The sequence below is a fragment of the Aplidium turbinatum genome, chromosome 4 (genome assembly GCF_918807975.1).
Source record: "Aplidium turbinatum chromosome 4, kaAplTurb1.1, whole genome shotgun sequence".
Classification (NCBI taxonomy): domain Eukaryota; kingdom Metazoa; phylum Chordata; class Ascidiacea; order Aplousobranchia; family Polyclinidae; genus Aplidium; species Aplidium turbinatum.
Genome location: NC_137475.1, coordinates 33,239,886 through 33,252,400, shown reverse-complemented (window position 1 = coordinate 33,252,400; position 12,515 = coordinate 33,239,886). Strand labels below are relative to the sequence as shown.

The 12,515-nt window shown below is 38.3% G+C and overlaps 1 pseudogene across 1 annotated transcript; it reads right to left on the bottom strand.

The window, feature by feature from the left end:
• Window position 1: 1 nt before the first annotated feature.
• Window positions 2-3,357, bottom strand: LOC145768149 (thyroxine 5'-deiodinase-like; annotated as a pseudogene). Its single transcript, XR_014288913.1, has 3 exons — window positions 3,158-3,357; window positions 1,618-1,812; window positions 2-1,004 (listed from the first exon to the last, which is right to left on the bottom strand). The product of XR_014288913.1 is annotated as a thyroxine 5'-deiodinase-like (transcript).
• Window positions 3,358-12,515: the final 9,158 nt, after the last annotated feature.

Below are 12,515 nucleotides of genomic sequence, written 5' to 3'. Positions count from 1 at the left end.
TCTGCAATTTTGGTATGAAAACGGTTAATTTTTAGTCATTGGTGAAGATTTTGCAATGAAGTTATTTGCATTGCAAGAAGAATATTTTTAAATAGTTATTTTTGGACGGGAAAACCTCTAGAAGCTGGGCAGTAGAATTTCGTTTCTTGCCGACGCTTTGCTCGATTAACGAAATAGGCCTCCACATAAAAGATGTCTTATTTGCAAGTCTTTTTCGTTTATTACAGTTTCCATTTTACAATTATTTTTTACTTAGAAAAATGTAATTTCAACTTTAGGTCTTGCAAGCTACGTATTATCAAGGCATTATCTCTAGTGTTTTGATAAAACCTGTCATTGGTGTTAGCGTACAATACTCTTAAGTTGAAAATGCCTTTCCATAATCAGTGCTAATCACTGCCATGCCACTAACTACAGTGGTGGTCTACTGCAATTTTCTGAAACATGATGAATAAAACACGAATATATCATCACAACTGCGCCAGCTTGTGAAAATACCAGTATGTAAATTCGGACAGATGGTCAGTTAACTAAAGCTATAAAATCCCTTTGTATGAAAATTAACTGTAGCCACATAGCCTATATTTTATTATAGTCTAGGACTAGGTGTAAAGGAATCACAATATCATTAACTTTAACATTTATCTTGTCAGCAACGTTTTCAAAGAAGTTTCCATTTCGTCCAGACTGTAGAATATCGGACCTTTGTTTCCTTGAAATTCAACTATACCATCTTTTACTATATACAGCCTTTCAGGCATGGCACCGTAGCCTTCGTTTGCCTCGTTTGCAAAATTATCGACTAAAACAGGACATTCAACTTGGACGTTGTCAACAAAAACTTGGGCGGCTTCCAGCCGGTCTTCCAAGGATTTATGCTTATGCAGTTTGTATTCGCTGTCCATAATCCAACCGTCTGTTGGGTGGGCTTCTTCTATATACACTACAACGAAATCCACCGGTTGGTTCGAATATTCATCAACAATTTCTTTGAAGCGATGAATCTGAAAAGTCGAAGTAGGCTTTAGTGTTAAATTTCGTAGCTTACAAATCAATTCTGGCAAACGACCTCGCCGCGGCAGATAGTCTAATATCATGTAAGCTGTTGCAAAAAGTAACAGAACGACTTCAAGTGTATCCGGAACTAAACTGCTCTATGCTTCAAATAATCAGTAGACGCTGGTCGGATCATATACTAAGGGAACGTTCAAATATTACGTAACGCCTTTGAGGGGGAGGGGGGGTTATGCAAAGCGTTACGTTAGCGTCACATCGGGGGGTTCAAGCAAAACGTTACGTAACGCTTTCGAGTACGGAATGGTAGTTTTTTGTGCTGAATTCGTAGTGAAAAAGCGTTACATGGGGGAGGAGGGGATTGAAAAAAGCGTTACGTTGGCGTTACATGGGGGAGGGGGGGTCAAAAATTCGGAAAAAAAGCGTTACGTAATATTTGAACGTTCCCTAAGAGAAAACAGTTTTGTAGACATGATTTTTCGTTCAAAAGTTTTGGTCGAGGCTACGGTAGGCTACTTGATATAGCAAGAAGTTAAATATTTGATTAGCTTACACTCAACGTAGGCCTACAGTAAACCAAAGCACGGTGTCATGAAAACAGACCTCATCCATAAAAGGGGGTCAGGTGCAGGATCCAAAGTTTATGACAAGAGGTCGCCCAGGCTTCATGTGGCTCAGCAGCCGACAAGCGTTTCCATATCTGTCCCAAATGGTAAAGTCGGGAGCTTTTGCGCCTTTTTCAGCCTTTCTTTTTAATTCCACTTCTAATCGTCTTGCCAAGGCCGGTATGGTCTTCCACTGAAATATAGAATACATGCAGTCACTAACTAAATAGCCTACCAAATGCATAAGCGTACGGTAGGCTACGAGTCCGCCAAAAGTGTTCGAAAACATTTTTTTTTTTTTTTCTAAACTTCGGCCTAATGAACTTTTTGTATCGTAAAATTCCAATTTCCTTTGATTTCTTGTCAAATTAGCTTTTTTGTAAAGAATTTTGTTTCACTTCAAGTTGCGCTATTCATTGGGTAAAATTTCGTTTTCCTTTGATCGAAACAACTTTGGTAACCTGAAACCCCACTCTGGCACCAGTAGGCTACACCGCTAGAGAGTAGCCTAAACCAGGGGTCACCAAACTTTTTTCTCTGAGGGCCGGATTGCTGCGAGATTAACAGCTGCGGGCCGGATGCAAATTGCGAAAAGATATACAACTATTTAGAATCTCCATTGACTTGAATTGAGCACAATAAATAACAAAGTCAGCGGTGGAATAGAAAGTTGTGATGAAAATCGAAAGGTTGCGGGAAAAGTTATCCCCTGCTATGATACACTACAGGGCATCCTGCTCTTGAAAAAACATTACATTTTTCCAAATTTGGCCTAGGCTGTATTCATTTGTGGTGGCCTAATGATAAAAACAGAACACCAACCTGTTGGCTGCCTGGTGGAAAAATGTACAAATTCAACATAGCATACAACAGTCAATCAATCAATCAATCATTTTATTTTTCGTAATTAACGCGTCCGGGACGAAAAAGATACTAACTACAAAAATCGATATAAACCTACCAGCACGTTAACGAACGGGAAAAGGTGGCAAAACCTTGAAAGGTTTAAAACGTGCCTGAATGAAAAATTATGTAGTAGCCTATAGGCTATATATCAGTAGTTAGCACGGCCACAAAACCCAAAAAACAAACAGCAAAAAATGAAACAAAAACAGAGAGAAGAGAAGCACACATGTAAACGAACAAATTTGGTGACTATTTTTCTTAACAGTTGTAGTGCAGCTGTTATTTCCGCAGCACGTGGCGGGCCGGATGAAATCAGTTTGCGGGCCGGTTCTGGCCCGCGGGCCGTAGTTTGGTGACCTCTGGCCTAAACCATTACACACGACCTTAGAATTAACAAGAAAGAAAAGCGCAACCTGCAAGGATAAACAATATGGGTTTCGAAAAAGTAAAGCATTACACAATTAACAAGGGAGAAAAGAAGCATGAGCCGTAAAGAAAAAGTGTGGGTGGGTTTCGAAAACGAGAAATTAAAATTTCTTGTTAATTCTATGGTCATGTGTAACTTACCTCAGCAGAGGCTAGGCCTACAATGCATGAATATAATCTACGCTTGTAGCATATAGGCTACTTACACTTATTTTCCAGCCTTTTTCGAATCTTGACTTCTCGTTATTGGATAAGTTAAGTTTTCGCCAAATAATTCCGCGTAAGTTCATTGCAGCAATAGCAATAACAAGTGCTGCTGTCATTATGTACAGCTTTATATTTCCAAGCCATTTTGATACCGTACCATTGGTAAACAAATCCATTTTTATGTAGCTAGGCTCAGCTGCAAGCCTGCAACTGATATCATGTTAAAACGATACGGTAGGCCTCATATTTAGGCAGCTTAAGCTTAACCTAGTTGTGTTAACTTTCTGGGGTCCCACCGTGTCGTTATCAGTAAGTGAGGCTTGAGCTGATAAAGGTTGAAAAACTACCGGTACTAATTTAAAGTATCACCGTTCTGTGGACACAGTGGCTGGGTGCAGTGGCGTAGCTAGGAATTTCGAAAAAAGGGGGGGGGGCGGCGGCGGACGATGCCCGACGGCGTGTTTGCATAAGACGAAACCCAGCGGCGGGGGATCTGGGGTGCCTCCCCCATAAAAATTTGAAAAATCACTTTGAATTTGGTGCATTCTGAGAACATTTTCAACAAAAATGTGGGTCTGAATATTCCTGTAAAATGGTGCTGTCCGGTGGCATAGCAAAACGATAAGATCATGTTTTCTTCTGCATTTTTCGGAAATAAAGCTAAGTCTCTATGTTTTTGGTTGCTAATTCCTGGCTGAGATGTTTGGTATTGGCAAAACTCGTTCTTTTATTGCAGTTTCGTTTAAAATTAGGCAAACTTTGTTTTAGAGATATAAAGAGACTGAAAGCATCATTTTCAATATCGTAACGTCACACGCGTGCCAAAGAGGGGGTTCAAACCCCCTCCTCCCCCCCTTGGCTTCGCCACTGGCTGGGTGTAGGTCTACAGACTTGCCGACTATTCAAAGATTAATTTTCCCCAACAGCTATTTTACGAAGCTCCGAGAAGTAAGAATCAAAAAAGCTCATCTAGTCAGAGCTAATAGTTTAAAGCAGTGGTTCTTAACTGGGAGTTCGAGGACCCCAAGCCAAGGGGTTTGCAAAGCGTTTACATGGTAGGTCAAAGCTTCCGATTTTTTTGTATGATTGATAGGTCACGATATTTAAATATTGGTTGTGCTTTATTTGTTTATTACAGTGTTCAGTTTGTGTTTATTTATTTTTTTAGCTGGGCCTAATTAGCCATACGGTATGCAAAACAAACTTTAAAATATATCTAGAACAGGGATGGCGAACCACTGACCCGCGGGTCACGAAGTGACCCATCACAGATTTTCAGTGACCCACTTGTGTTTTTTAAAATAATGAAATTTAAACAAATATTTCAGCAAAGAATAAATGTTTCACTAAATATTTGTAATAAACGTCAGTTTGCAAATTTATTGAACGCGTGTGACAGTAAATTTAATGGCTTACTCATGTAGGCTACAACAGTGTAAGGTGGTTAAGTTGTGGTAATGTTTTACAGCGATTAATTGAATTGTTGGAAGAAGTACAACTTTTTTTAGCTGAAAAAAATCAAAAATATCCAGAGTTAAGCGAAAGTAGGCCTACGTGGTTGAATGATTTACATTTTTTCGCTGATTTCACAATGCATTACAATAAGTTAAATACTAAATTGCATTGCAAGGCTGTGGAAATATTGTATTATCCATGTTTGGGCACATTAAAGCATTTGAGAAGAAACTCGCTATTTTTTCTGTAGACCTTGAACAAGGTCAGCTGAAATATTTTCCTCAGTTGTTAAAGCACTTTACCAGCACCAATTTAACTTATGAACAAAAGCAAACTGCACTCAACAAGTATGTTTTATTGACGAAAGAGACCAAAAATGTAATGTCAGAAAGGTTTACCCAGTTCCAAAAGCTAGATACTACATTGCAGTTCATTTTTTTCCCGCATGCAATTCAATTTGAAAATCTTGAATTATCAAACTTCGAATGGCTTCGTTTTTATAACTTGGAAATGGAAATGATAGACTTTCAAGAAAGTGCAGTTTGGAAAACAAAATTTGTAGACTTAAATCTCCTACAAAAAATTGAAATGAAAACGGATATAGATGGTTGTGACTTTCCTGCTGTTGAAAACCATGCTGAAAATATAATTCTTACAGAGTGGAACTCCCTGCCAAATTCGTTTGAAACTATAAAAAGATTTGCTGTAGCTCTGTTAACGTTGTTTGGTTCTTCATATTCGTGCGAATCTTTATTTTCGCACATGAATTTTATACAATCAAGCACACGGAATCGTCTCAGCTCAGATATGAGTGCTGCATGTGTAAAGCTAAAAACTACGGATTACCAATCAAGGATAATAAGACTTGCAGAGAAGATGCAGCAGCAAGTTTCGCATTAACATGTAGTTTCGCATTAACATGTAATTAAATGTATGACCCACTTTTGCTTTTTCAAGGATTAAGGTCTCTTTTGTGACCCATGCACTAAAAAAGGTTCGCCATCCCTGATCTAGAACAAAACAGAACATCCGTTCTCTTTTGCTCCAAAGCGTACGGTACGGCACAACAAAACAAAAATTTGGTTTAGAAATTATGTCATAAGATCAATTGCAAAATAAAAACCATCCTAAGCTTGTATGCTGTATGAAAACTAGACTTGAAGTGTAATTATTTTCACTTGAACAATGAGTGACGTAGCTATAAAGAAAATTTTATGGGGGCAAAAGCAACTGTTGGGAGTAGCAAACGTTATTTCCCATGAATTACCGGTACAGTGGTAAAGTTATTGACCCAATAGCCTAGTATTAAAACACTTTTTAGGGGAGCAAGATAAAAATTTTGGTGGGAGCGATTCCCCCTTCAAGCCAAACATGCCACGTTTCTGCTATCACACATAGGCCACAGGCAAAGCAAAAGTTATGAAAGAATTTGCAAAATTGTTTAAGTTTGTCTCACTCCCCTCGAGTTCCCAAACACTTGCCGACTTTAGGTCTGCTGTATCTTCAGCTCTAAAGCTGCCGGCCGAGTTCAAACAGACCCTTTTATTTCTCAGTGTTTGAGCTAGGCACTGACATAGACTAAGCTACGATGGAACAACAATTTGATTTACAAAACTGTGTCAAAAAATTTCATTACAAAAATTCTGTCTATTCTAAACGAAAGTGTGGCTTACTTTGATAAAAGCGTGAACTAACAATTCAATTTTATAAACAGCATTGGCAAGCGACGCTGTTTTTATTCTTTTTAGCTGTCCTGCATTGTAGAATACTTAACTAAAGTCTTAAACATCATCGGAAAATGATGTAGCCTACAATGTTTAGTTACTATTTTCTAATATGTGTCAATACGTTGATCAGCAATATTGCCACCTTACTGGATATGCCTACAAGTTGTCTTACTAATGATTAACAGAAATTGGAAACCTTTTGCCTGCCTTTTGTGCATACAACGACTTGCATAAAACAAGCTCTTCGCTATACTCAAGAGTGCGTAGGACCTACTTCACACAATACTTATAATACTCTCCTGCGTAGTTTAAATTAGACTGAACACAATCATAAAACTCTTCTTTAGTAGTATGATGTTAAATTTGGGCCAAGTGTAAATGCTGAGGCCAGTGATCGGTGCCCCTGTAAGCTGCAATACCTGAGGTCTAAAATCATCTCACTATTAACAAAGTAGCCTATATAACATAATTATGAAATTTGTATTACTAGAATACTAGGCCTGCTATTGCTATTTAGGTTTATTTTCAACAAACGACGTCGAATCCAAACAAAACGTTAACTTATTTCAACAATTTTCTTATTATTCCAACTTATTTCTACAATGATAGAGCTTCCAGATGCAGTTGTTTGCTTCTTTATTCTTTCATTGGACTAAGCCTAATTATGAAAGCTTCATTTTCAGGCTGAGAAAGCTTCTTTGCAAGCCTAATCCTGGCAGTTTCGCTTACTTGTAGAAGCTTTAAACCCCCAACGCAGGCCCGGTCACCGGAATAGGCAAAGTAAACTTTCCCATTGTTGTTGAAGGCTTGTAGTCTGTGAATTGTTTCATCCATTAGTTGTCATCTAATGAAGAGCTGTCCATACCTTGAAATGCGTTGCTCAAGCGGCGCGCATACACAGTGGTAGCCTTGGGCCCTGAGCCCAGGTTTTGTAGGCCTTGGGCAAGAAATAATATGAGGAACCCTTACAGTCCGGTATCGAAAAATTTAAGTACATAAATTCAAATAACCATAAATCACAATAACACAAAAAGGAATTAACATGATACAACAACAAACAGCGATGGTAAGCGAGAAAGGTGTATTTCAAGCTGTGACATCTCCACATCACTCTGATGCAATGTTGTACACCCTGTGCCCTCCGAGTCCTACACCACCCGTGTGTAAGCTGTAGCACTTACACAAAATGCACCTTTCTAGCTTTTATTGCGGCAAACTCTTTAATGAGAGAAGCATTGTCCAATGTTTTGCCCACGTTGTGCTCAATTGAAACAACAGCTAGTCCAACCAAGCGTTCTTGGCTCATCCATTGTAGTGCGAAGGTAATTTTTTATCAACTTTAGTTTAGAAAATGATCTTTCCCCTAAAGCTACAGTAACTGGCACAGTAAGAAATAGTCTTAGTAACAAACACAAGTTAGGGTACACAACATTCAGTTTGTTTTGATACAGATAGGCTACTGTAGAACAAAGAGAACTATGGTTTCTTTTTGTTTTTTTCCGGCCCTGGGCGGTCGCTCAGTTTGCCCACCCCAAAGGCCACCACTGATGCCGCATACCCAAGAGTTATTGATAGATAAATTGCAGCGTGCTACTAACTTATAGCAAATCGATCAATTTAACATGATATTCAGACGCAAGTTTGTGTTTCAAACAAAAATTCTTGAAGTGCCTAAATAAAATATTAAACAAAACAATTCCTAATCATAAACTTGCAATATATGTTTGTAGCTTGTTATTTTTTGCTGTGTGTTTTTTAATAAATTTGTTTCTCTGTTAATGGTCTCCTGAATAACGTAGCCTACACTTGCGTTGAAATAGTTTCAATGGTACATCACTTTCTCACACTGTAAGTTTTCTATTTAATAGTAGCGGAAAAGTACTCTACTTAGGTTACATATCTAGGCCTAACTATCTACTGATTTACTCAATCTTGTCAATTACTTGCAGAGAGATTAATCTTAGCAGCTTGTCTGTTAATATAGGCCTATTCTTCTTCTTCACTGCAGTATTATATTTACAAGGTACCAAATTACCCGTGACTTGATTGTATTTAACGTCCTTGTTTGACATCAATGCTATAGAAAACGTCTTGAGTTGACCTGTTTAAATCTGAAGGTAAATGCATGTGGCCCTTCACATTATTATCTCTCATAATTACGTTGAACATATTTTATCACATTTCTGAGTGTAGCCTTAGAGGCTATATGGTTCATAAAGTAGCTGTAGGCTGCAAATAGGCTGAAAATAGGCTAAAAATAACATCAAATTCAGTATTTAGTTGCTACATGTTTGCGAAAGTTTCTTATTTTATTGTCTTGTCAGTGTAGGTTACATATTGCAAACTACAAATGGTTGTAAAATGTCAATTCGTGTCTGTAAATTCAATTTTTATTTTTCCTTGCTGGCGCGAACATAAACAGCACGATAAAATAAACACACGAGTTTAGCATCAACGAAAGAAAAAGATGACAAAAAATGGCTTAAAAATGCATCAATAAAGCAGTGTTTGAAAGTAAATATTTTTAATTTGCACAGCCACCAAACCTGCTTCAAGTCTCTCTTTTCAAAATTCAATTATCTCTTTAATCAAAAACAAGGCCATGATAGACTTGTACGACTTTAGCTGCGGTTGTCATATCGAGACTGGCTTGCCTCTTCCAAGCCGACAAATTAGCACTTTTGTACACTGATTTAATGTTTGCAGACGTAACTAGACTTTCATTGCTATTTTTTCGAAAAGTCTGCTTCCTCGAAAAACGATTTGGAAGAATAAAAAACGTGAATGATTGCTATTTATTGTTGGGATGTCGCATAATATTAAGAAAACAAAACTTTTATAGGCTAATACCGTTGAAAGGAGGAGAGGTGTGAAAGCTTTTATGATCAATCAATTTTCAGCAATTTATTGCGTAGGCCTACTGTAACACGACATTTTTATAAAGTCAGGTATGTGGCGTCGTGGCTCCGATTTCCTCTAAAAATCTCCCGATTAATGACCTCAGTCGGACAATATATAAACTATGACGTAGACAAGCCTGTGTGAACAACATCAGTTTTTTACGACACATGAAGCTCAGAAAATTTAATTTTTTATTTCATGCTTTTTCTCGTTTGACTTCCAAAATGTTGCAACTTAACTGTTTGACCCTTGAAACTCAAATCTTACTTGAAATCTAAACTAGAAACAGATGCAGAGATTTCCCAGTTCGTCCTTCATCAATGCTTTACGACAGAAGTGTGCAAACCGTGGCTCGCGAGAGAAATGTGGCCTACGAACTTAAAGTTTCGAACCGCGGAAAGATCCGGATTTTAAATCACATATGGCCAGCTAGACAATTTTCATTTATATCTCAAGTTTACAACGGTTAGAAAACATTATTTTTTGTTTGACAACTTGACAAGTTCAACCAGTGTGAAATAAAGCATAAAAATCTTTACCTACATCTATTGACTGCAGTCACATTTTATCTGTGATAACAATTCTACTTGCTCACCAAAAAACAAGACAAAAAATCCTCTGCTGTTTTGCGGTTGAATAGTCCATTCGCGTGCTGCGTGTGAACACTGAACAAGGAGTGAACCTCCACCTGCTGAGCATTCCGCATAGTTGTCATAATATGATGAACAATAGATATTTTCAGTTGTGACCTGCGGACCAAGCTGGTTGTGTGTATTTGGCCGCAGTGCTGAAAGTTTGCACACCCCTGTTCTACGACGTTAGCTATATTGGTTGCCGTGGACCAGTAAAGAAGCTGTTAACGAAACTGAAACGGACAACGGCAGTGACCTTGTAGAAACTGAGACGTCCAAATGTCATCTGCACATTCAGGCCAGAAAAACATCGAATGGTCCTTCCACTCCCCAGGATCAAATCATGTTTGGTATGTAATGTAGGCCTATGGGAGAATATGAAAAGAAGCGTACGCCAGATTCTGTTAAAGTTACAAAAACAAGCAACCCCAAACGATGCTGTCTACGCGCTGCTGTTAGAAGTGCCAGATATTGTGAATTCGAGACCTTTTACCTCACAGCACAGTCCTTGAATAATTCACAGACCACAACACTTCAACGACAATCGGAAACGTCGCTCTGCCAATCTCGGTAACCGGTCCTGCGTCAGTGATTCAAAGAATCTACAACTGCCAGGAACAACCTAGCATCAGATGCTTTCTCAGTAAGATTAAAGATAAAGATCCCAACCAACCAAGTCCTAGTTCCTGCACGCGCATCGTGATTCGAGCGTCAACCATCACACCCAGCATTGTACGTTTGTGACATGAAACGACAAGGCACAGAGTAAGCTTATAATAATTTGTTATAACTTTTTGTTATACTACTCTAACTCAGAGTCAACACCTCGTCTCAGACAAACAATTGAGTTGCAATGTGATGGCAACTTCAACAATCGCTATTTGAAACTGGTTGCTGCCACCTTTGAAACATTTACAGTTTGTTCTTTAATCAAGCTATTTTATCTCGGAAATAAAGTGTTGCAAATAACCGCTTTACCATCAACTTTGAAAGACGCATAAAAATAAAATTATACAGTATATTGTACATGAACAAAGCAATGAAAAATTTTCGAAAATGTTTTTTTAAAGGAGTTTCTTTTATTAACGATAAAAATATTGTTTTTCAGTCCCTTGGTGGTGCTATTGAGTAGTATTCATTATCATCATGTTTCTTTTTGTATTGATATACTGCGTATACCGCCGTATACCCTCGAATACAGCACTGGATTTATTGTAAGTGTTGCACACAAATATTTTAGACAAAAACTTAGTTTTACCAGGTTCTACTTCTTTTTTTAGTAAGTAACTGAGGCGAAATATATTGTGCGTAAGAGGTAAGAGCCGCATAAAATTAAAAAAGCGCATGCGGCCAGCGAGCCGCGGGTCGGCCAGGCCCACAAAGTGTCTAAAATATTTCAATGTTCTTCTTTTGACTATTTGTAAGAGAATTTTGAGAGAATTGAATTTGGATAATATTTCAGCGTATTAAAGATCACAAAAAATAGAGCTGGCATTGATTTGAGTGGCATCAAATAAGCAGGAGCTGTTCAATGCAAATACACTATTGTGCAATTATTATTTCGTTTCGAAGCTTAACTTATTTGTTACGACTTCGCTGACAATGAAGTGTCTCACTGCGGAATTCTTCTTTATTTTCCAAATAAACCAAATTAAAATGCATAATATTTTGTTTGTGGAAGCGACATACATATACCCAGAGCCGTTGAAAGGATATTTTGCGCCTGATTTCAATGAAATCCTTGGCCTCCAAGTCAAGACATTTTGTAAAAAAAACGCAATGTATCCAAAGAATATGCTGTGTCCAAAAGTCCCCTTGAACCTCCTCGAACACCTGTTCAGGCAAGGCTATTGCCTTTTAAGGATTTTGTCACCTTTTCCCCTCATTGACGTGCTGGTAGGCCTATAGTATATTGTTTATTGCTGCTGGAGTGCTGGTAGGACTATATGTATTGTCCCAAACACGTTAATAGAGAAAACGAAATGATGTGATATGTTCCAAACGAGAAGACCTGTTTCTTTTTTGCATTTTATTTCATAGTATGGGATAAGTGGGGAGGTAGGGCTACGTTCCCCCTTTTCCCCCCACAATAAAACGAGAAAAATACGAAGTTGTTATCCGTATTTGTAATATTTCGTCGTTCGCTTCAAATTGCTTCAATTTAGTTGCCGGCAAAATGTCATAGGGTAGGCTACACAGGGCTCAGGGTAGAAATTATTTTTATTTGACCATCAAAACTATAACAAAATATTCAATACAAACACATGGTCTCAACGTTTGCATGTCTATCTTCTCTTGCAATTATTGCTTTGTTAAAACTCTAGAGCCCCTACAAATTTTTGTCAGGGGCAGGGCCGTTTAGAACATATCAAGCGATATGCTCGGGGCCCAACAAGATCCTCAGGCCCAATTCAAGATACTTCTAAAAAACGAACGATATCCACAGGTTACGCGAAAGTTCCTTCAAACAAACCCCTCAGTGCATACCGACCCCGGGTCCAAACGTACTCCGGGACTCACCTGTCAACGTTACGCTGAAAGGTCATGCAAAGATAGGCAAAAAACACCGTCACACAAAATGAAGACTTTTTTATATTTAGAGATCACGTTGACCATGGTGCCTTGCTGCATTGATTGTTCGG